The sequence below is a fragment of the Cavia porcellus genome, unplaced genomic scaffold, assembly GCF_034190915.1.
Source record: "Cavia porcellus strain 051 isolate PalLab524CR breed Dunkin Hartley unplaced genomic scaffold, mCavPor4.1 scaffold_3, whole genome shotgun sequence".
Lineage (NCBI taxonomy): Eukaryota > Metazoa > Chordata > Mammalia > Rodentia > Caviidae > Cavia > Cavia porcellus.
In genome coordinates this window covers 4,218,838-4,244,795 of record NW_026947486.1, presented here as the reverse complement: position 1 = coordinate 4,244,795, position 25,958 = coordinate 4,218,838, and the positions used below count along the sequence as shown (strand labels likewise).

The following is a 25,958-nucleotide window of genomic DNA, read 5'->3' as shown; positions in this document are numbered from 1 at the left end:
ATAGCAGCAAACTGTGTTTGATCTCAAGTTGCTCCAAACTTGCCTTCACAAAAAAACACCTTGCAACAGGACCAGTGACTCGAAAGAGGACATATTTCAAAGGAGTGGTAAAAACATGTTTACCCCAACACTGAGTTTAGATGAAAAGAGGCATTGTCTGTTGTCAGTTCCCATTTTAACAGGACAAACCAAATCATGTATTATCTCTTTGATGGATTCCTTCAGAGTTTTAGGGGAACTCTAAATCAATATGAGTGTGGTCTTGTCTGACTCACAAAGTTAAAATTAGTAAAAAAAAAAGAACAATTTGAAAAGCCACACAACCAATGAAATACAAAACATTAAATCCAAAGTGTTTCACTGGTTTTCAAACCACTTGTGGAATTAGCATCTATTGAAGAGATACATTCTGCAATTTGCCTGACTCAGAGGCTGTATATAAAGAACTGTGAAAGGAAAATTGAAAATGTTATATGACGTGCCTTTTTAATTGGTGAATCCATGACTCAACAGACATATTCTCTTTTGACACCTGGTACATTATTCATATATGCTCTCAAAGGAAAGGAATCCACAGGATTTAGGCTGATTTTTTATCACTATTGTGTCTTGCACCAGATCTTCTGTCCTGGGTTTCACTGCCCAAGGCATGAGAAGACACATGTTACAACCAACAAGAGAAATTCACTTCAACAGTCTGAATAAACCATCATGAGAATATAATTTCCCTTTCATCCTCAAAGATTTTTAAATCAGACTGAATTGTTCTCTTGCTTTCCCATGTTTTCCTTGGTCTTTCCTACCTTGAAAGTTGGAGAGTTCTGTTCTCAGTCCTGATCTCCATCATCCCCCATATTTCCACACATGTTTGTATTGGAAACATGTCAAGAACTTACTCGAGCTTGTTTCATTGCTTTAGGTTATTTGGTCTTGAAATTCAACTTCAACCACTGTTTCTCATTTCAAAAGGTATGTGCTTGCACAGGATTTCTGCTGAGAAATTTCACAAAAAGTTCTTATATTGCAGGTGAATGATGCCAGCAAGTCCTCACTGAATATCTCAAGGAAAAGCACTCACTAAAATGACAGTCATGACAAGGGGAAAGTGGATGCTCAAGGCAATGACATTGCAGAGATCATCTGCCAGTTCCTGGGAGATTTCTTTTGCCATTGATAATACCACTATGTGTAGATTTGCAGTCATTGCAGTAAACAAATTCTGAGCAGTGAACCATTCAGAGAAAATACTGTTGGACATCAGGCCTCTGAATCTTCATTCTATTGAAATCTAGACCTGCAGATCCTCTGTGCCACGGATGTCTCCATGGCAATGCCAAGCATTGTGACTCAGGACTCCTACTGCAAACATGGGTCCTAGAGCCTGAAGTCTAGCTCACAATGCTGCTCAGCCAGTCACATCCCAGTGTGGTTGCCTGACAACCACAAGTCGGCTGGTTTCTGTGAACAGTTTTAGCCCAAATCTGTAGCTTTCCATCTCATACAACCACAGCCATTCCAATAATGCAATATTTTCCTTAGACTATCTAGGTTGGGTCAGAATTTTTTTTCTAGCTGTAGTGATCAAGAAAGTTGGACATGCTTTGTGAAGTGGAGGGAAGTAATTGGAAAACTTCATGCTCTGTTCCGTGTTCTAAGGGTTCCAAACTTGACTGTCACAGTCTATTAATTTTTTAAAGCTTATAGAGTGAAATGTTTCAGGGCGAGGAAAGAAAATTCCACAATGATTTGGGTTCTGAGGATTTTCTGAGGGCATGGAAAATAAACCTGCACACGCTCCATGCAGTCTCTCCTGGATTACTCCCACCTTGGTAATATCAGTTAGCACTGAAAGCCAGCAACCAGAGGATGAGTCTCTAAGTGAAGGAGCTTCCTTGTAGGGCATGAATGTTTGGAGTGCCTGCTTAAACTGTCCATCTTCCTTGTGTTTCACATGCCTGAGATCCCAATTTCAAGGAGGTCTGCATCTATTCCTGCATAACCTTGCACACCTGACATGAGCTACTAGCTCAACACATAAACCAGCATCATTCTAGAGAGCCTATCAGCAGCAGGTTTTCCCTAATTTCAAATGTATCCAGGTGGAAGAGGAACCCTTAGAAATGGGATCCAAATTCCACTTTCCCTTAATATCCCAGGAAATTTTCATGCTATGAAATACTTAGTTTTCACAACTCATGAAGTGATCGTACTGACCTATGTCCAGAGAGTCTTCTTTTGTTTTGTTTTGTTTTGTTTTTGAAACAAGATCTCACTAAGTAGTTGAGACTGCCCTTGAGATAACTTCATAGCCCAAACTGGACTCGAACTCACAAGGATCCTTCCACCTCAGCCTCCCGACTGCTGGCACGAGGCAGCATGACAAACACGCGCACACATATTCTTGCATAATTTGTGATATCCCACTACTGGTCTATAGGTAGCTTCAGTTCCTCAGGCTTTAGGAATATGCCTCTCTTTGTTTTGGCTCCCCTTGCCAAGGTTCTCCATTTCCCTTGGGATAAGGTCCAAGGCGCGAGGAAGGGTGTGGCTTCCCTGTCTAAGGTGTGTCAGGGGATTATTATAGCCCAGGTGAACAAGGTCCCAGGACAATGGGTCCTGTGCATTTGATGAGGAATGAGTATAGATTCAGGAGTTAATGGGGACATGCCTGGGAGCTCAGTGGCCATGATGGAAACAAAATTTCAGGCCATGGGCTGAAGACTGAGCCTTCTGTACCTCTGCACTCTTGAATAGTGTTGACACATGCATGCTGGGCAATTGTGTGCTCTGAAATGTACTCTAATGCTTTTGATTTTATTTATTTTTTCTTTCATTTTCTCACTTGGAAGGAAGATTGCCGTGGTTTGAAGAAGCAGGAGTGTATTACCTAGGAGATATTTGACATAAGTGACATGTTAGAAGCAATGAATTGCTCTAGAGCACATGTAGTTTCAAAAACAGTGACATGAAGTTGAGTATTTTAATATCCATGTCTCTTTTAAAAAGCTTTTCTCTCCTATTTGGTAGGAATTTCTCTAACTTTGAGACATCAACCTGAACATGAAATGAAGGTAATCTCCCTTTCCTCATTCTGCTAGAAACCACATCCTGTGCCAGTTATATTTCCATCCCCAGAAGAACACGGTGAAGGGGACAACAAGAGTTTAACACTGTTGAAATTTCCGAGGAGACTCCAGAAGTAACACTGTAAAACTTCAAGGGAAGTGTGCTGTCCCTTAACAATGGCAAGTTGGCACAAAAACCTACTTACTGAAAATCTTAGAAATTCTGAAACATAGGGAAGGACAAGGGGCCTCTTCACAGTGGCATAGCGCATCCTCTGAAGCACAGATTTGTGAAAATAAGAATTACAAGGGAACAATGAACTCCCAAATGTACTTGAAATTTTTTTAGTCCATACCTAGAAGGAAATTGGCTTCAGCCACAAGATTCAGCTGTGAAGACCAAGGTGTGATCATAGATCAAAAAACAAACAGTATTTTGGGAACTCGGTATTTGGTCATGTGTCCAGAAGAGTGGCAAACTGTGTTTGATTTCCAGTTGTTCTAAACTTGTCTTCATAAAAAACAGTTTCCAACAGGACCACTGACTAGAAAGAGGACATATTTCAGAATAGTGGTAAAAAGATGCTTAGCCCAAAACTTGAGTTTAGATGAAAAGTGGCAGTCTCCATTACCCTTTCACATTTTAATATGACAAATATAATCGTGTATTATCTCTTTGATGGATTCCTTCAGAGTTTTAGGGGCAATCTAAATCAATATGAGTGTGGTTTTGTCTGACTCACAAAGTTAAAATTATTAAAACAAACAATATGAAAAATCACACAACCAACAAAATACAAAACATTAAATCCAATGGATTTTACTGGTTTTCAAACCCCTTAGGGAATTTACATCTATTGAAGAGATTTATTCTGTGATCTGCCTGACTCAGACCCTGTATATCAGGAACTGTGAAAGCAAAATTGAAAATGCTATATGAAGTTCCCTTTTAATTGGTGAATCAATGACCCAACAGAAATGTTCTCTTTTGACACTTGGTACATTATCCATATATGCTCTCAAAGGAAAGGAATATACAGGATTTAGGCTGATTTTTTATCTCTATTGTGTCTTGCACCAGCCTGATTAAATCATCATGAGAACATAGTTTTGCTTTCATCCTTAAAGATTTTTAAATGAGACTAAATGGATCTCTTGCTTCCCCAAGTTTTTCCTTGGTCTTTAGTACCTGAAAGTTGGTGAGCTCTGTTCTCAGTCTTGATCTACAACTTCCCCCGCATTTCCACACATGTTCATCTGAGAAACATGTCAAGATCTTGCTCGGGGCTTGTTTCATTATTTTAGGATATCTACTCTTGAAAATAACTTTAAGCACTGTCTCTCATTTCCAAAGCTATTTGCTTGCAGAGGATTTTTGCAGAGAAATTTCACAGAAAGTTGTTATACTGCAGGTGAATGATGCCAGCAAGTCTTCACTGAATATCTTAAGGAAAAGCACTCACCAAAATGACAGTCATGACAAGGGGAAAGTGGATGCTCAAGGCAAGGACATTGCTGAGATCATCTGCCAGTTCCTGGGATATTTCATATCCAATTGATAATACCACCATGTGTAGATTTGCAGGCATTTAAATCAACAAATTCTGAGCAGTGAAACCTTCATAGAAAATACTGTTGAATATCAGGCCTCTGAATCTTCATCCTATTCAAATCTTGCCTGTAGTGGCCAAGCCCAGCAGTGTGCCTCAGGTGTCCTACTGCAAACATGGGTCCTAGAGCCTGAAGTCTAGCTCACAATGCTGCTCAGCCAATCGCAGCCCAGTGTGGTTGCCTGGCAAGACAAGCCTGCTGGTTTCTATGATCTGTTTTTACCCAACTCAGTAACTTTCCAACTCATACAACCACAGCCATTCCAATAATGCAGTATTTTCCTTAGCCTCTCTAGGTTGGGTCAGAATTTTCTTTCTAGCTGTAGTGATCAAGCAAATTGGACATGCTTTGTGAAGTGGAGGGAAGTAATTGGAAAACCTCTTGTTCTGTCCAGTGGTCTAAGGAGTCCAAACTTAAAACTCCCATCTATTATTTTTTAAAGCTTATATAGCCAAATGTCCCAGTGTGAGGAAAGGAAATGCCACAATGAATTGGGTTCTCCCGATTTTTTGAGGGTTTGGAAAATAAACCTGCAAACACTCCATGCAGTCTCTCCTGGATTACTGCCACCTTGGTAGTATCAGTTAGCACTGAAAGCCAGCAACCAGAGAATGAGTCCATAAGTGAAGGAGAATCCTTGCCTGGCATGAATATTTGGAGTGCCTGCTTCAACTGTTCTGCTTCCTTGTGGTTCACATGCCTGAGATCCCAATTTCAAGGAGGCCTGCAGCTATTCCTCCATAACCTTGCATACTAGACATGAGGTACTAGCTCAACAAATAAACCAGCATCATCCTAGAGAGCCTATCAGCACCAGGGTTTCTCATATTTCAAGTGTATCCAGGTGGAAGGGGAACCATTAGAAATGGGATTCAAATTCCCCTTTCCCTTAATATCCCAGGTATTTCCTCATGGTATGTAATATTTAATCTCCACAACTCATGAAGTGATGGCCGTAACCTATGTCCAGAGAGTGTTGTTTACTTTTGTTGTCTTTTTGGAAACTGGATCTCACTAAGCAGTTTAGACTGGCCTTGAGCTAACTTCCTAGAGCAAGCTGGACTTGAACTCACCAGGATCTCCCTCCTCAGCCTCCCAATTGCTGGCAGTGCATGTATGAGCCACCATGCCAAGCATTTGCATACATATTCTTACATAATTTGTGGTATCCCACTACTGGTCTATAGGTAGCTTCAGTGCCACAGGCTTTAAGAATATGCCTCTCTTTGTTATGGCTCCCCTTGCACAGGTTCTCCATTTCTCTTGGGATAAGCTCCAAGACCCAAGGTAAGGGTGTGGCTGCTCTGTCTACCATGTGTCTGGGGTTGATTAATGCCCAGGTGAACAAGGTCCAAGGACACTGCATTTTGTGCATTTGATGAATGAGTACAGATTCAGGAAATAATGTGGATATGCCAGGGATCTGTGTGGCCATGGTGGAAACCAAATTTCAGGCCATGGGCTGAAGGCTGAGCCTTCTGTACTTCTTTGCTTTTGAATAGTGATCACACGTGCCTGCTGGGCAATTGTGTGCTCTGAAATGTACTCTAATACATCTTATTTATATATATTTTTGGCTTTCATTTTCTCACATCAGAGGAACATTGCCATGGTTTGAAGAAGCAGCAGTGTATTAACTAGGATATATTTGACAAAAGAGATATTTTAGAAGCCATGAATTGTTCAAGAGCTCACATAGTTTCAAAAAAAAGAGACATGAAATTCAGTGTTTTCATGTCCATCTCTCTTTACAAAAGCTTTTCTCTCCTATTTGGTAGAAATTATTCTTCCTTTGAGACATGAACCTGCACATGAAATAAAGGTAATCTCTCCTTTCTTCATTCTACTAGAAACCACATCCTGTGGCAGTTATATTTCCTTCCCCAGAAGAACACAGTGAGCAGCAAAATTTTCCCACTGTTGGAATTTCCAAGGAGACACATGAAGTACCACTACAAAGCTTCAAGGTAAGTGTGCTGTCCCTTAATAAGGGCAATTTGGCACAAACTCCTACTCACTGAAATTGTTTGAAAGTCTGAAAGATAGGGAAAGAAAATGGCCCTCTCTACAGTGGCAGAGAGTGTCCTTTGAAGCACAGATTTGCAGAAATAGGAATTACAAGAAACAATGAACTCCCAAAATGTACTTGAAATTTTCATTGCCCAGCCCTACAAAGCTATTGGCTGCAGAACAAGATTCGGGTTGGACAACCAAGGTGTGAGCATACATCAAAGAAACACACACTATTTAGGGAACTCAGTATTTGGCCATGTGTCCAGAATAGTGGCAAACTGTGTTTAATGTCAAGTTGCTCCAAACTTGCCTGCACAAAAAACACCTTCCAGCAGGACCAGTGACTAGAAAGAGGACATATTTCAAAGGAGTGGTAAAAAGATGTTTAACACACTGAGTTAGATGAAAAGCGGCAGTGTCTGTTAGCCTTTCACATTTTAATATGGCAAATCTAAATCATATATTCTCTTTGATGGAATCCTTCAGAGTTTTAGGGGAACTCCAAATTATTATGTGTGGTCTTGTATGACTCACAAAGTTAAAATTCATAAAACAAACTATTTGAAAAACCACACAACCAATAAAAGACAAAACATTAAATCCAAAAGGTTTCACTGGTTTTTTAACCACTTACAGAATTAACATTTATCGAAGAGTTTTATTCTGCTATCTGCATGACTCAGACCCTGTATATCAGGCACTATGGAAGCAAAATTGAAAATATTTTATGAAGTGCCATTTTAATTGGTGAATCCATGACCCAACAGACATGTTCTCTTTTGACACCTGGTACATTATCCATATATGCTCTGAAAGGAAATGAATACAGAGGATTTAAGCTGCTTTTTTAATCACTATTGTGTCTTGCACCACTTAGTTGAAGATCTTCTGTTCTGTGTTCCGCTGCCCAAGACATGAGACCACACATATGACAACCAACATGAGAACTTCACTTCACCAGCCTGAATAAATCATCATGAGGATATAATTTCCCTTTCATCCTAAAAGATTTTTAAATCAGACTGAATGGTTCTCATGTTTTCTCATGTTTTTCCTTGGTCTTTCCTACCTTGAAAGTTGGTGAGCTCTGTTCTCAGTCCTGATTGCCAACTTCCCCCATATTTCCACACATGTTCATGTGGGAAAAATGTGAAGATCATGCTCGGGGCTTCTTTCATGGTTTTAAGACACCTGCTCTTGAAATTCAACTTCAACCACTGTATCTTTTTTCCAAAGCTCTGTGCTTGCAGAGGATTTCTGACAGGAAATTTCACTGAAATTTCCAATATTGGAGCAGAATGATGCCAACAAGTCTTCACTGAATATCTTAGGGAATAGCACTCACCAAAATGACAGTAAAGACAAGGGGAAAGCGTATGCTCAAGGCAAGGTCATTGCTGAAATCATCCGCTAATTCCTGGGATATTTCATATCCCATTGATAATACCACCATGTGTAGATTTGCAGGCATTTCAACCAACAAATTCTGAGCAGTGAACCCTTTACAGAAAATACTGTTGGATATCAGGCCTCTGAATCTTCATCCTATTCAAATCTAGACCTGCAGATCCTCTGTGCCACAGATGTCTCCATGTCAATGCCAAGCATTGTGACTTAGTTCTCCTACTGCAAACATTGGTCCTAGAGCCTAAGTCTAGCTCACAATGCTGCTCAGCCAATCACAGCCCAGTGGGGTTGCCTGGCAACCACAAGTCTGCTGGTTTCTGTGAACTGTTTTAGCTCAACTCTGTAGCTTTCCACCTCATACAACCACAGCCATTCCAATAATGCAGTATTTTCCTTAGCCTCTCTAGGTTGGGTCAGAATTTTCTTTCGAGCTGTAGTGATCAAACAAATTGCACATGTTTTGTGAAGTGGAGGGAAGTAATTAGAAAACCTCTTGTTCTGTCCCATGGTCTAAGGGGTCCAAACTTGACTGCCACCATCTATTAATTTTTTAAAGCTTATATAGCCGAATCTTCCAGGGTGAGGAGAGAAAATGCCACAATGAGTTGGGTTCTACCAATTTTCTGAGGGCTTGGAAAATCAACCTGCACACCCTCCATGCAATGTCTCCTGGATTACTTCCACCTTGGTAGTATCAGTTAGCACTGAAAGCCACCAACCAGATGATGAGTCCCTAAGTGAAGGAGAATTCTTGCAGGGCATGAATATTTGGAATGCCTTCTTCAACTGTCCAGCTTCCTTTTGGTTCACATGCCTGAGATCCCAATTTCAAGGAGGTCTGCATCTATTCCAGCATAACCTTGCACACTAGACATGAGGTACAAGCTCAACACCCAATCCAGCATCATCCTAGAGAGCCTATCTGCAGCAGGTTTTCCCAAATTTCAAATGTATCCAGGTGGAAGGGAAAACCTTACAATGAAATCCAAATTACCCTTTCCCTTAATATCACAGGTATTTTCTCATGGTATGAAATATTTAGTCTCAATAACCCAGTAAGTAATCGCAGTGACCTATGCCCAGAAAGTCTTGTTTTCATTTTTGAAACAGGATCTCATTAAGTAGTTGAGACTGGCCTTGAGCTATCTTCGTAGCCCAAGCTAGACTGGAGCTCACAAGGATCTTTCCACCTAACCTCCAGATTGCTGGCATTGCAAGTATGAGCCACTATGCCAAGCATGTGCACAGATATTCTTACATAATTTGTGAAATCCCACTACTGGTATATAGGTAGCTTCAGTGCCTCAGGCTTTTGGGATATGCTTCTCTTTGTTTTGGAACCCCTTGCCCAGGTTCTCCATTTCTCTTGGGATGTACTCCAAGGCCAGAGGTAAGGGTGTGGCTGCCCTGTCTAGGGTGTTTCAGGGGATGATTATAGCCCAGGTGAAAATGGTCCAAGGACATAGCTTCCTGAGCATTTGATGAGGAATGAGTAAAGACTCAGGAATTAATGGCCATATGCCAGAGAACTGAGTAGCCATGGTTCAAACAAAATTTCAGGCCATGGGCTGAAGGCTGAGCCTTCTGTAAACCTGCAATCTAGAAGAGTGTTCACACGTGCCTGCTGGGCAATTGTGTGCTCTGAAATGTACTTTAATGCATTTTATTTTATTTTAATTTTTGCTTTCATTTTCTCACATGGGAGGATCTTTGCCATTGTTTGAAGAAGCAGGAGTGTATTAATTAGGAGACATTCAACAAAAGTGATATGTAAGAAGCCATGAATTGATCAAGAGCCCATGCTGTTTCAAAAAAGAGATGTGAAGTTGAGTGTTTTCATGTCCATCTCTCTTTACAAAAGCTTTGCTCTCCCGTTTAGTAGGAATCACTCTGACTTTGAGGTGTCAACTTGCCCGTAAAATAAAGGTAATCTCTCCTTTCCACATTCTGCTAGAAATTACATCCTGTGCCAATTATATTTCCTTCCCCAGAAGAACACGGTGAAGGGGACAGCAAGATTTTCCCACTGTTGGAATTTCGGAGGAAACACATGAAGTAACACTGTAAAACTTCAAGGGAAGTGTGCTGTCCCTTAACAATGGCAAGTGGGTGCAAGCCTCCAATTACTGAAAATCTTAGAAAGTTTGAAAGATAGGGAAAGACAATGGGCCTCTTCACAGTGGAATAGGGAATCCTCTGAAGCACAGATTGGTGTTAATAGGGAACAATGAACTCCCAAAATGTACTTGAAATTTTCTTTGTCCTGCCCTAAAAAACTATTTGCTGCATCCCAGAGATTCGTCTTGGAAGACCAAGGTGTGAGCATACAGCAAAGAAACAGACTATTTAGGGAACTCGGTATGTGGCCACGTGTCCAGAATACTGGCAAACTGAGTTTGATGTCAAGTTGCTCCAAAGGTGCCTTCACAAAAAGCACCTTCCAACAGGACCAGTGATTAGAAAGAGAACATATTTCAAAGGAGTGGTAAAAAGATGTTTAGCCCAACACTGAGTTTAGATGAAAAGTGGCACTCTCTGTTAGCATTTCACATTTAGATACGACAAATCTAAATCATGTATTATCTTTTGATGGATTCCTTCAGAGTTTTAGGGGAACTCTAAATCACGTTGAGGGTGGTATTGTCTGAGTCACAAAGTTAAAATTAGTAAAACAAATAACTTGAAAAACCACACAACCAATAAAATACAAAACATCAAATCAAAAGGGTTTCATTGGTTTTCAAACCACTTATGGAATTAACATCTATTGAAGAGATTTATTCTGGGATCTGCCTGACTCAGACACTGTATATCAGGAACTGTGAAAGCAAAATTGAAAATGTTATATGAAGTGTCCTTTTAATTGGTGAATCCATGACCCAACACACAGGTTCCCTTTGACACCTGGTACATTATCCATATATGCTCTCAAAGGAAAGGAAAACACAGGATTTAGGCTGATCTTTTTTTTTATCACTATTGTGTCTTGCACCAGTTAGTTGAAGATCTTCTGTCCTGTGTTCTGCTGCCCAAGGCATGACACCAGACATGTGACAACCAAAATCAGAACTCCATTTCAACAGTCAGAATAAATCATCAATAGAATATAATTTCCATTTCATCCTCAAATATTTTTAAATCAGACTGAATTGTTGTCTTGCTTTCCCATGTTTCTCCTTGGTCTTTCCTACCTTGACAGTTGGTGAGCTCTGTTCGCAGTCCTGATCCCCAACCTCCCCCGTGTTTCCACACATGTTCTTCTGAGAAACATGTCAAGATCTTGCTCAGGGCTTGTTTCGTAGTTTTAGGATATCTGCTCTTGAAATTCAACTTCAACCACTATCTCTCATTTCCAAAGCTGTGTGCTTGCAGAGGCTTTCTGCTGAGAAATTTCACAGAAATTTCTTATACTGGAGGTGAATGATGCCAGCAAGTCTTTACTGAATAACTTAGGGAACAAAATGAATAACCGAATAACTTAGTCACAAAAATGACAGTCATGACAAGGGGAAAGTGGATGCTCAAGGCAAGGACATTGCTGAGATCATCTGCCAAATCCTGGGATATTTTATATCCCATTGACAATACCTCCATGTGTAGATTTGCAGACATTTCAATCGACAAATTCTGAGCAGTGAACCCTTCAAAGAAAATACTTTTGGATATCAGGCCTCTGAATCTTCATCCTATGCGGATCTTACCCTGCAAGGTACTCTGTGCCACTGAGGTCTCCATGGCAACGCCCAGCATTGTGACTCAGGTCTCCTACTGCAAACATGGGTCCTAGTGCCTAAGTCTAGCTCACAATGCTGCTCAGCCAATCACAGCCAGTGTGGCTGCCTGTCAACCACAAGCCTGCTGGTTTCTGTGAACTGTTTTAGCCCAACTCTGTAGCTTTCCACCTCATACAACCACTGCCATTCCAATAATGCAGTATTTTCCTCAGGCTCTCTTTGTTGTGTCAGAATTTTCTTTCTAGCTCTAGTGATCGATCAATTTGGACATGCTTTGTGAAGTGGAATAAAGTAATTGGAAAACCTCTTGTTCTGTCTTGTGGCCTAAGGGTACAAACTTGACTGCCACAGTCTATTAATTTTTAAAGCTTTCAGAGCCAAATGTTTCAGGTTGAGGAAAGAAAATTTGACAATGAGTTGGGTTTTAACAATTTTCTGAGGGCTTGAAAAATAAACCTGCATACTATCCATGCAGTCTCTCCTGGATTTCTGCCACCTTGGGAGTGTCAGTTAGCACTGAAATCCAGCAACCAGAGGATGAGTCCCTAAGTGAAGGAGAATCCTTGCAGGGCATGAATATTAGGAGTGCCTGCATCAACTGTCCAGCTTCTTTGTGGTTCACATTCTTGAGATCCCAATTTCAAGGAGCTCTGCATCTCTTCCTGCATAACCTTGCCCATTAGATATGAAGTACTAGCTCAACATATAAACCAGCATCATCCTAGAGAGCCTATCAGCAGCAGGTTTTCCCAGATTTCAAATGTATCCAGGTGAAAGGGGAAACCTTAGAAATGGTATCCAAATTCCCCTTTCCCTTAATATCTCAGGAATTTTCTCATGGTATGAAATATTTAGCCTTCACAACTCATGAAGTGATCCCAGTGACCTATGCCCACACAGTCTTGCTTTCTTTTGTTTGCTTTTTTGAAACAGGATCTCACTAAGTATTTGATACTGGCCTTGAACTAACTTCGTAGCCCTAGCTGGACTCAAACTCACAAGGATCCTTCCCCCTCAGCCTTCGGATTGCTGGCATTGCAGGCATGAGTCGACATGCCGAGCATGTGAACAGATATTCTTACATAATTTGTGATATCCCACTACTGGTCTATAGGTAGCTTCAGTGCCTCAGGCTTTAGGAATATGCCTCTCTTTTTTTAGCTTCCCTTTCCCAAGGTCTCCATTTCTCTTGGGGTAAGTTCCAAGGCTCAAGGTAAGGGTATGGCTGCCGTGTCTAGGGTGTGTCCGGGCATCATTATAACCCAGGTGAACAAGGTCCAAGGACACTGCAAACCGTGCATTTGATGAGGAATGAGTACAGATTCAGGAGTTAAGGGGGACGTGCCAGGGAGCTGAATGGACACGGTCCAAACAAAATTTCATGCCATGGGAAGAAGGCTGAGCCTTCTGTACCTCTGCACTTTTGAATAGTCTTCCCACGTGCTTGCTGGGCAATTGTGCGCTCTGAAAGGTACTCTAATACTTTTTATTCATTTTAAATTTTTTGCTTTCATTTTCTCACTAGAGGGAACATTGCCTTTGTTTGAGGAAACAGGAGTGTATTACCTAGGAGATATTTGACAAAAGTGATATGTTAGAAGCCATGAATTGCTCAAGAGCCTATATAGTTTCAAAAAAAGTGACATGAAGTTGTGTGTTTTCACGTCCATCTCTCTTTACAAAAGCTTTTCTTTCCTATTTGGTAGGAATTACTCTTACTTTGAGATGTCAACATGCACATGAAATAAAGGAAACCTCTTCTTTCGTCATTCTGCTAGAAACCACATCCTGTGCCAGTTACATTTCCTTCTGCAGAAGAACACGGTGAGGGGGACAGCAACATTGTCTCACTTTTGGAAGCAACACTGTCAAACTTCAAGGCAAGTGTGCTGTCCCTTAACAATGGCAGGTTGGCGCAAACCCCTACTTACTGAAAATCTTAGAAAGTCTGAAAGATAGGGAAAGACAATGGGCCTCTCCACAGTGGAATAGGGCGTACCCTGAAGCACAGATTTGTGTTAATAGGAATTACAAGGGAACAATGAACTCGCAAAATGTACTTGAAATTTTCTTTGTCCAGCCCTAGAAATCAATTGTCTGCCGTCCCAAGATTCAGCTTGAACTACCAGGCATGATCATAGATCAAAGAAACACACACTATTTAGGGAACTCGGTATTTGGCCACCTGTGCAGAATAGTGGCAAACTGTGTTTGATGTCAAGTTGCTCCAAACTTGCCTTCACACCTTCCTACACCTTCCTACAGGACCAGTGACTAGAAAGAGAACGTATTTCAAAGGAGTGGGAAAAAGATGTTTAGCCCAACAGTGAGTTTAGATGAAAAGTGGCACTGTCTGTTAGCATTTCACATTTTAATACAACAAATCTAAATCATGTATTATCTTTTGATGGATTCCTTCAGAGTTTTAGGGGAACTATAAATCACGTTGAAGGTGGTATTGTCTGAGTCACAAAGTTAAAATTAGTCAAACAAACAATTTGAAAAACCACACAACCAATAAAATACAAAACATTAAATCCAAATGGTTTCACTGGTTTTCAAACCACTTATGGAATTAATATCTTTTGAAGAGATTTATTCTGCGATCTGCCTGACTCAGACCTGACCCTGTATATCAGGAACTGTGAAAGCAAAGTTGAAAATTCTGTATGAAGTGCCCTTTTAATTTTTGAATCCATGACCAAACCGACATGTTCTCTTTTGACACCTGGTACATTATCCATAGATCCTCCCAAAGCAAAGGAATACAGAGGATGTAGGCTGATTTTTTTATCGCTATTGTGTCTTGCACCAGAGTTAGTTGAAGATCTTCTGTCCTGTGTTCTGCTGCCCAAGGCACGAGACCACACATGTGAAAACCAACATGAGATCTTCACTTCAAGAGCCAGAATAAATCATTATGAGAATATAATTTCCCTTTCATCCTCAAAGATTTTTAAATGAGACTGAAGAGTTCTCTTGCTTTCCCATGTTTTTCCTTGGTCTTTCCTACCTTGACAGTTGGTGATCTCTGTTCTCAGTCCTGATCTCCAACTTCTCCCATATTTCCACACATGTTCATCTGGGAAACATGTCAAGACCTTGCTCAGAGCTTGTTTCATAGTTTTAGCATATCTGCTCTTGAATTTCAACTTCAAACACTGTCTCTGAATTCCAAAGCTATGTGCTTGCAGAGGTTTTGGCTGAGAAATTTGACAGAAATTTCTTATAGTGCAGGTGAATGATGCCAGCAATTCTTCACTAAATAACTTAGGGAACAGCACTCACGAAAATGACACTCACGGCAAGGGGAAAGCGGATGCTCAAGGCAAGGATATTGCTGAGATCATCTGCCAATTCCTGGGATATTTCATATCCCATTGATAATACCACCATGTGTAGATTTTCAGACATTTCAATGGACAAATTCTGAGCAGTGAACCCTTCAGAGAAAATACTGTTGGATATCAGGCCTCTGAATCTTCATCCAATTCAAATCTTGCCCTGTAAGATCCTCTGTGCCACTGAGGTATCCATGGCAACACACAGCATTGTGACTCAGGTCTCCTACTGCAAACATGGGCAGTAGAGCCTGAAGTCAACTCACAATGCTACTCAGCCAATCACAGCCCACTGTGGTTGGCTGGCAACTGAAAGGGTTTTGGCCCAGACAGCACACTGTAGCCAGGAAAGCCACACCCTCAAGCCCCTATCTCCCCCGCCCCTAGGAAGTTACCTGTGATGCCATCTTCCCGCCCCTGGAAATTTACATATGGTGCCAAACCTAGGACCAATGGGCTACCAGTACTTCCCTAATTCCCGCCTTAAGTTCCACCCCAGACGGAGGCTATTTACATGCCCCCACACCACGTGTCCGCCGGAGAGATCACCGGACGTCAGCGGTGGGGGTGCTGGTCATCTCTCTCTGTGTTCTCAGAATAAAGCCCACTTTTTATTTTATACTTCTCATCTTTTGGAAATACTTTTCATCTTTTGGAAATAATCCTAGAATTTGGTGCCATGACTCGATTGGCAGGCGATTTATTCCTGGGACACACCCAGTTGAGCCAATAACCAGATAACATCCTGGATTAATCCCGAGCTTTTTCCTCTCCCGTGACGTCCCTGTTGCCAGCCACCTGCAGTCAGCATTGGCCAGATTGATTGATTTCAGGTGAGCACTCCCCAGGGAACTTTTGGCACTGGGCAGCCCCAGTCAACTGTTCTCCCTGTTCACATGGGTTTGTGCATTTTCATGTCCTTAGGACAGCGCAGGGCAGGGTTCTTTTTGGGCAAACCTGTGTCCACAAAATCTCTCATGTTCTTTGGGTTCGGATAGACCAAAGCAGAGATTTTTGGGGACCACACACATTGAAAGAACACCTCACTTCCCATAAGCCTTGCGCTTTCAAGGGCAAAACTGTTACTGACCCCACGCAGGCTCCAATCCTAAATCTCTCAGTGATGACTGGAATTTACGAGTTTTTGGAACTGTAGCTGCTGCGTGGTGCCACAAGCGAGAGACGGCTTGTTGTGGACCTCTGGCTTTTTTCTTGCCTGAGTCAGTCATGGGGAACGTATTTTCTAACTCTCAAAAGACACCTTTACAATGCCTAATTTCCAATTTATGTACTCTAAAAATTAAAAGTATCATAAAAACTAAACAATTAACTTTTTATTGCCAGGAGGTCTGGCCAACCTACCTGCTTATTGGCAAGCGTTGGCCCAAAAAAGGAATATTTGACCCCTGCAGTCTCAGGAATGTGTATGATTTTTGTCAAGCTGGCAACAAGTTATTAGAACTCCCTTATATTCAGGCCTTTCTTATTCTGAGAACACACCCATCTCTCGTTAAGTCTTGTGCTCCCACTCAGATACTTGTAGCTAAGTCTACTGCGCTGCAAACTTTTCTGTCCTGCCCTCCAGTATTTTCCCGGCCGCCGCCTGCCTACCCCCAAACTCATTCCCTGCCATTACCTCCCACTGGACCGATCTCTCCTCCCCCTATGCCTGATTCTGTCAGCAGCTCTAATCCCTCTCTGTTGAAGATACCTCTTGCTTTGCAATCATCTCCCTCTCCACCTTCCAGGACCCATAACTCTCTCAGCAGCTCTAATCCCTCTGTGCTGCAGTTATCTCCCGCTGTGCAATCCTCTCCCCCTCCGTCTCCTGGGACCCATAACTCTCCCAGTGGCTCTGATCCCTCTGTTAGCGCTTCCTCACAGTCTCTGACTTCTCCTTTTCCTGAGAATTCTCTATCCCCTACAGCATTCTCACCACCTGCCAACCATACTAGGTTCCTTTGCTATGTCCTTCCAGCAGGCCGTGTGATTGTTCCAGCTTGCGCCGGGAACAGTTGCCATGTTGCAACCTTCTGCCATGTGATATGGTGCCGCCATGTTCAGGAGGGTCACATGGCGACAGGGTGCCACCGTGTTCCCAGAACCCTAACTGCCAACTGGCGCCCCCTTGTGGCTCCACTTGTGAACTGCAACAGCTGCCCTGTTGCAATGCACATGATGCTTCACTGTGCTGCTGACAGCAGTCCTCTCGCTGCAAGGCACACAGTGAGACACCATCTACCTGTGTTTCCCAGGGTGACCGGCAGCAGCTCTGTAGCCACTCTGCAAATGATTGCTCACACGTGCCTACTGGATGGATGGCTGCCCAATGGCCCTCTGCTCTGGAATCCTCTCCTCAGGCTCTGCTACCGCTTCAGGAGCAAGCTGGCCCCAAGGAACTTGTTAACATCCATGTGCCTTGTTCCCTTTCTGATCTATTTCAGATTACCCTTAAATTAGGTAGCCTTTCTGTTGACCCACAGAATTATATCAGGCAATTTAAATTTATTACTAATTGTTATGATTTACATTTTAAGGATGTTTATGTGATTCTAAATACCACTCTCAGCTCAGAAGAATGGAATTACCTGTGGCAAGCCGCTCAAAAAGAAGCTGATTACAGACATAAGGTAAACACTGCTGATAATGACTCTGGGCCTATAGCTGTGCCAGAGCAGGTCAAACATACTAACTATAACAAACTTTTAAAACAGGTCCAGGAGGCTAATCAAAACCCAGCTGTGTTCCTAAATTGGCTTTCTAATCCTCGCGCCCTGCAAGCAGTTCCAGCTTCGTGTGCTGCATTGGGCCGCCTCCCAGCCTCTCCACCACGCACCGTCCCAGCCCCTCCCTCCCCTGTGTGCCGTTGTCGCTCGCCGCTGCCACCTTACGCATTTCTGGGGGCAGTCCCAGCCCGCCCCTGCATGCTTCGTCCTGGAACTTGCCCCACCCCCATGCTGGGCGTGCTCTGCCGGCGTGCTACGAAACAGCAGCTCAGCAGCTCTGCTCAGGCGTGCTTTTTTTACAATTCGGCTCCACTCAAGAGATGCTACTTTTTAATCACAATTCTCAAACCATTTAATCAAGGTTATTGGCTACCTGAGAACTTTACCAGCCATGTTTATCAATCAAAGCCTTCACCAATCTCCTGTTTAACAACTAAGGTTATAAATTCCTTTTTGCTGGGAACCACTAGCTCTATTTCAAGACAAGGGTTTTCTTCGAAGTTTTATTTTATTTGTCTTGGTTCATACTACTGCAAATAACAACTTTAAAAGTAAATGTGTTCAGAATTTGACAGTATTAGATCAGTTTTGATAGATTTATTCATAAGATTGCTAAAGCTTTACTGCAAAATGTTTCCATTAAAGCCTTGTTTGGCAGACTAAAGCTTTTTTTGTTAATTCTACGTGTCACCCTATAAAAAAGCAATGTGCCATTCAGATAAATCCTGCTCTCTAATCTAAAATGCCAAAATTAAATTCCTGCATACTTACTTAATTCTACTATAGTCCAAATCCCAAACAAAAAGGCAAAACTTCACCTTTAAACCTTAGAGAGATCTTAATATGGTTTTTTATATTTTTAACACTTGTGACACTTGGAGTTCTGAGACACATAAAGCTACACAAGGTGGAGCTGCCTGGCCCCCCCATGGACCATGCTCAAATGCAGCAGAAGACATTGGGCAAAAAAATGCCCCATCCTGGCATTCTTTGAGACCTTACTTCAGGGCTGCTGGACTGTCCTAGCCACCAAAGCGTGAGTAAGCCATCCTAACTTCTAGCCCTCACAGGAAATGTTGACACTGCCAGATTCATCACCGACAGAAAATTGCTGCTGAAGACTGATGGGATTCAGGGCAACAACAGCCCCCTTTAAGGTGTCCGTCTCAGATTCCAAGTCACACTAAAGTCTCAGGTAAGACATTCTCTATATTTGTGGACATAGAGGCCATATATACAGAGTTCTTCCTGAGTATTCAGGCTGCTATATTAAGTCCTCAATCTCTATGACAGGGTATTGATGGTCCACCTATGCCATTTACAAACTGGGCCTATTTTGTGCAGGTCCCAGTCCTAAATCTTAAAATGCCTTTTATACAGGCTGACTTAGACACACTGAGGCCTCAATAGCTTCCACCTGTTGTTGCTGGTGGACCCTTCCTCAGTGATATAGACCACCCCCTTCCTTTCTTATTCACCAATTTCTCAGGTAACCCTAGTCAAGACTCACAGATACATTTTTGTCTTCTCACTTGGTTTATACTTTTTCAGGACACATAAAATCCTTTCTCATACTTGCTAAAGTTCTGTTACAGCAAATCATTCCAAGGACTACAACCAGGTTACAGTGACCCATGCCTAAATCAAAGTTGCTGGACTGCCATCCTGGTTTCACATCACTCAGGCTAAGAGGTGCCCTTTCTGCCCTAAATCTGATCATTCTGAGTGGTCATCTCATCTTCTGTAGCCTACCAGTCTCCATCACACAAAGGCCTCGCAGCCACAGTTGACAGGGTAAGTCATGTTTTGTTATCCACTTTGGTTCCTAATTTCTTACATTCTATTAATGATCATTTTTATGGCAGGACTCTTTAACAGTATTGCCTACAGACTCCAACATCATGCACACCAGAGACAAGCCTTACCAACCTACTGTCTTAACTTTTATGCTTTCAGATGGGGGAGTAAGCACCTCTCATAACTCCACTCCTCTTAACCCCAAGTTTAATTTTCAGAATTGTGCCTTACCGTGGGACATGTCTAAATCAAAGGCACCTTTCCCTCTACCTCACCTGGTTCCTTAAATATGACAGTGCCATGTCTCCTCCTAACATCTTGGCTCTTTGTTTTTCCAGTCTGACATAGGTGCATTCACCAGTGAAGTTGTCCTGGCTAAAACACCTGGCATCAGCGTCTACCTGGGCATCAACCTTCATCCCATCAACTCCTGTAGGCTCCAGTACAGCGCCCTCTGCCAGCAGGAAGTAGTTAAAGACAGAAATCTTCACCCCTTTTCATAATAATCATAAGACGGGATATGAAATGGTTTTGGCTCAGATAGGACACTGTACCCAGGAAAGCCTCAACCGGAAGCAGGAAGCCCCAATCTCACCCGCCCTAGGAAGTTACATGTGATGCCATCTTCCCGCCCCTGGAAATTTACATATGGCACCAAACCTAGGACCAAAGGGCTACCAGTACATCCCTAATGCCCGCCTTAGGTTCCACCCCAAACCGAGGCTATTTACATGCCCCCACGCCACGTGTTCACCAGAGAGATTGCCAGACATCAGCAGTGGGGGTGCCTGTTATCTCTCTCTGTGTTCTCAGAATAAAGACAGCTTTTCATTTTATACTTCTCAACTTTTGGAAGTATTTTTCGTCTTTTGGAAATAATCCTAGCATTAGCCTTTCAAGTTTTAATAGGAGAAACGTAAATCATGTATTAGATCTTTGATGGATTCCTTCAGAGTTTTTGGAGAGGTCTAAATTAGTATGAGTTTGGCTTGTCTGACTCACAAAGATAAAATTAGTAAAACAAACACTTTGTAATTAGTAAATAACAAGTTACAATTAGTAAAACAAACCAATCAACCAATAAAATACAAACATTAAATCCAAAACGTTTCACTGGTTTTCAAACCACTTATGGAATGAACATCTATTGAACAGGCTAGCTCTGCGTTCTGCTTTACTCAGACCCTGTACATGAGGAACTGTGAAAGCAAAATTAAAATATTATGTTGTGACCATTTAATTGGTGAAATCATGACCCAAGAGACATGTTCTCTTTTGAAACCTGGTACATTGTCCACATATGCTCTCAATGGAAAGAATACACAGGATATAGTCTGATTTTTTTCACTAATTTGTCTTCCACCAGAGTTAGTCGAAGATCTCCTGTCCTGCGTTCCACTGCCCAATGCAGGACACCACACATATGACACCAAACATGAGAAATTCACTTCTACAGCCTGATTAAATCATCATGAGAATATAATTTCTCTTTCATCCCCAAAGATTTTTACATCAGATTAACCAGCTCTCTTGCTTTCCCATGTTTTTCCCTGCTTTTTCTCCCTTGACCTTGGTGAGCTCTGTTCTGAGTCCTGATCTAAAACTTCCCCCATATTTCCACACATGTTCATCTGGGAAACATGTCAAGATCTTGTTCGGGGCATGTTTCATTGTTTTTGAATATCTGTTCTTGAAATTCAATTTCAACCACTGTCTCTCCTTTCCAAAGCCATATGCTTGCAGAGCATTTCTGCTGAGAAATTTCACAGAAATGTCTTATACTGAAGGTGAATGATGCCAGCAAGTCTTCACTGAATAGCTAAGGGAACAGGACTCAGCCAAATGACAGACCTGACAAGTGGAAAGTGGATGCTCAAGGCAACGACATGGCACAGACCATCTGCCAGTTCCTGGCATATTTCATATCCCATTGATAATGCATCCATGTGTAGATTTGCAGGCATTTCCATCCACAAACTCTGAGCAGTGAACTCTTCAGAGAAAATACTTTGGAATATCAGGCCTCTGAATCTTCATCCTATTCAAATCTGGCCCTGCAAGTTCCTCTTTCCCCCTGAGGTCTGCATGGCAAAGTCCAGCATTTTGACTCAGGTCTCCTACTGCAAACATTGGTCCTAGAGGCTAAGTCTTGCTCACAATGCTGCACAGACAATCACAGCCCAGTGCGTTTGCCTGGCAACCATAAGCCTGCTGGTTTCTGTGAACGGTTTTAGCCCAACTCTGTAGATTTCCACCTCATACAACCACAGCCATTCCAATAATGCAGTATTTTCCTTAGCCTCTCTAGGTTGGATCAGAATTTTCTTTCCAGGTGTAGTGATCAAGGAAATTGTACATGCTTTGTGAAGTGGAGGGAAGTAATAGGAAACCATCTTGTTCTGTCCCGTGGTCTAAGGGGTCCATACTTGAGTGCCCCAGTCTATTAATTTTTTAAAGCTTATAGAGCTAAACATTCCTGTGTGAGAAAAGTAAATGTCACAATGAGTTCGGTTCTGGAGATTTTCTGAGGGCTTGGAAAATCAACCTGCAAACCTTCCATGGAGTCGCTCCTGGATTACTGCCACCTTGGTAGCATCAGTTAGCACTGAAATCCAGCAACCACAGGAGGAGACCCTAAATGAAGGAGAAACTTTGCAGGGCATGAATATTTGGAGTGTCTCCTTCAACTGTCCAGTTTCCTTGTGGTCCACATGCCTGAGATCCAAATTTCAAAGAGATCTGCAGCTATTCCAGCATAATCTTGCACACTAGACATGAGGTACTCACTCAACACAAAAAGCAGTATCATCCTAGAGAGCCTATCAGCAGCAGGTTTTCCCAAATTTCAAATGTATCCAGGTGGAAGGGACACCCTTAGAAATGGGATCCAAATACCCCTTTCCCTTAATATCCCAGGTATTTTCTCATGGTATGAAATATTTAGTCTCCACAATTCATAAAGTGATCCCAGTGACCGATGCCCAGAGAATTTTGTTTTGTTTTCTTTTTTGAAACAGGATCTCACTAAGTAGTTGAGACTGGCCTTGAGCTAACTTCATAGCCCAAGCTGGACTCGAGCTCACAAGGATCCTTCCACCACAGCCTCCTGATTACTGGCATTGTAGGCATCAGCCACCATGCCAAGCATGTGCACAGATATTCTTACATAATTTGTGATATCCCACTACTGTCTATAGGTAGCTTGAGTGCCTCAGTCTTTAGGAATATGCCTTGCTTTGTTTTGGCTCCCCTTGCCCAGGTTCCCCATTTCCCTTGGGATAAGCTACAAGGAATGAGGGAAGGGTCTGCCTTCCCAGTCTAGGGTGTGTCAGCAGATGATTATAGCCCAGGTGAACAAGGTCAAAGGACACTGCGTTCTGTGCATTTGATGGGCAATGTGTACAGATTCAGGAGTTAATGGGGACATGCCATGGAGCTGAGTGGCTGTGTTGGAAAAAACTGTTGGAAAAAAAAATTTCAGGCCATGGGCTGAAGGCTAAGCCTTCTGTACCTCTGCACTCTTGAATAGTGTTCACACGTACCTGGTGGACAATTGTGTGCTCTGAAATGTACTCCAATGCATTTTATTTTATTTTATTATTATTATTTTTTTTTGCTTTCATTTTCTGACATGCGAGGAACATTACTGGAGTTTGCAGAAGCAGGAGTGTATTACATAGGAGATATTTGACAAAAGTGATATGTCAGAAGCTATGAATTGTTCAAGAAGCCATGTAGTTTCAAAAAAACATGAAGTTGAGTGTTTTCATGTCCATCTCCCTTTACAAAAGCTTTTCTCTCCTATTTGGCATTAATTATTCTTACTTTGAGACATCAACCTCCACATGAAATAAAGGTAATCTCTCCTTTCCTCATTCTGCTAGAAAACACATCCTGTGCCAGTTATATTTCCTTCCTCAGAAGAATATGGTTAAGGGGGAAGCAAGATTTTCCCACTGCTGGAATTTCCAAGGAGACACATGAAGTAACACTGTAAAACTTCAAGGGAAGTGTGTTGCCCCTTAATAACATCAAGTTGGTGCAAAACCCTACTTCGTGAAAATCTTAGAATGTCTGAAAGATAGGGAAAGACAATGGGCCTCTCCACAGTTGCATAGGGCATCCTCTGAAGCAGAGAGTTGTGGAAATATGAATTACAAGTGAACAACGAACTCCCAAAATGTACTTGAAATTTTCATTGTCCAGCCTTAGAAAGCTATTGGCTGCAGCCTTGAGATTCAGCTTGGATGACCAAGGTGTGAGCATAAATCAAAGAAACACACACTATTTAGGGAACTCAATATTATGCCATGTGTTCAGAATGGTGGCAAAATGTGTTTGATGTCAAGATTCTCCAAATTTGCCTTCACAAAAAACACCTTCCAACAGGACCAGTGACTAGAAAGTGGACATATTTCAAAGCAGTGGTAAAAAGATGTTTAGCCCAACACTGAGTTTCGACGAAAAGTGGCAGTGTCTGTTAGCCTTTCACATTTTAACACGACAAGTCTAAATCATGTGTTATCTCCTTGAAGGATTCCTTCAGAGTTTTAGGGGACTCTAAATCAATATGATTGTGGTCTTGTCTGACTTACAAAGTTAAATTTAGTAAAACAAACAATGTGAAAAACCACACAACCAATAAAATACAAAACTTTAAATCTAAAGGATTTCACTTATTTTCAAAACACTTATGGGGCTAGCATCTATTGAAGAGATTTACTCTGCAATCTGCCGGACTCAAACCCTGAATATCAGGAACTGTGAAAGCAAAATTGAAAATGTCATAAGAAGTGCCCTTTTAAATGGTGAATCCATAATCCAAGAGACATGTTCTCCTTTGATACCCGGTACATTATCCATATATGCTCTCAAAGGAAACGAATACACAGGATTTAGGCTGATTTTTTTATCACTATTCTGTCTTGCACCAAAGTAAGTTGAAGATCTTCTGCCCTGTGTTCTGCAACCCAAGGCAGGAGACCACACATGTGACAACCAACATGAGAACTTCACTTCAACAGCCTGAATAAATCATCATGAGTATATAATTTCCCTTTCATGCTCAAAGATTTTTAAATCAGACTGAATGGATCACTTACTTTCCCATGTTTTTCATTGGTCTTTCCTACCTTGAAAGTTGGTGAGCTCTGTTCTCAATCCTTATCCCCAACTACCCTGAATTTCCACACATGTTCATGTGGGAAACATGCCAAGATCTTGCTCAGGGCTTGTTTCCTTATTTTAGGATATGTGCTCTAGAAATTCAACTTCAACCACTGTTACTCATTTCCAAAGCTGTGTGCTTGCAGAGGATTTCTGCTGAGAAATTTCACTGAAAGTTCTTATACTGCAGGTGAATGATGCCAGCAAGTCTTCACTGAATATCTTAGGGAACAGCACTCCACAAAATGACAGTCATGACAAGGGGAAACCTGATGCTCAAGGCAAGGACTTTACAGAGATCATCTGCCAGTTCCTGGGATATTTCATGTTCCATTGATAATACCACCATGTGTAAATTTGCAGGCATTTCATTCGACAAATTCTGGGCAGTGAACCCTTCAGAGAAAATACTTTTGGATATCAGACCTCTGAAACTTCATCCTATTCAAATCTTGCCCTGAAAGTTCCTCTGTGCCACTGAGGTCTCCATGGCAACGCCCAGCATTGTGACTCATGCCTCCTACTGCAAACATGGGTCCTAGAGCCTGAGGTCTAGCTCCCAATGCTGCTCAGCAAATCACAGCCCAGTGGGGTTGCTTGGCTACCGCAAGCCTGCTGGTTTCTGTGAACTGTTTTAGCCCAACTCTGTAGCTTTCCACCTCATACAATCACAGCCACTCCAATAATGCAGTATTTTCCTTAGCCTCCCTAGGCTGGGTCAGAATTTTCTTTCTAGCTGTAGTGATCAAGCAAATTGCACATGTTTTGTGAAGAGGAGGGAAGTAGTTGGAAAACCTCATGTTTTGTGCCTTGGTCTAAGGGGTCCAAACTTGACAGCCCCCGTCTATTAATTTTTTAAAGCTTATAGAGCCATATGTTCCAGTTTGAGGAAAGAAAATGCCAGAATGAGTTGGGTTCTTGAGATTTTCTGAGGGCTTGGAAAATAAACCTGCAAATCTTCCATGCAGTCTCTCTTGGATTACTGCCACCTTGGTAGTATCACTTAGCACTGAAAGCCAGCAACCACAGTATGCATCCCTAAGGGAAGGATAATCCTTGTAGGGCATGAATATTTGGAGTGCCTGCTTCAAATGTCCA

At 42.0% G+C, this 25,958-nt stretch overlaps 1 long non-coding RNA gene across 1 annotated transcript in view; it reads right to left on the bottom strand.

Annotated features, from left to right (window-relative positions):
• Positions 1-25,958, bottom strand: part of LOC134475404 (uncharacterized) — a 49,073-nt gene that overhangs the window by 8,590 nt on the left and 14,525 nt on the right. The gene's annotated exons all lie outside the window — the stretch shown is intronic.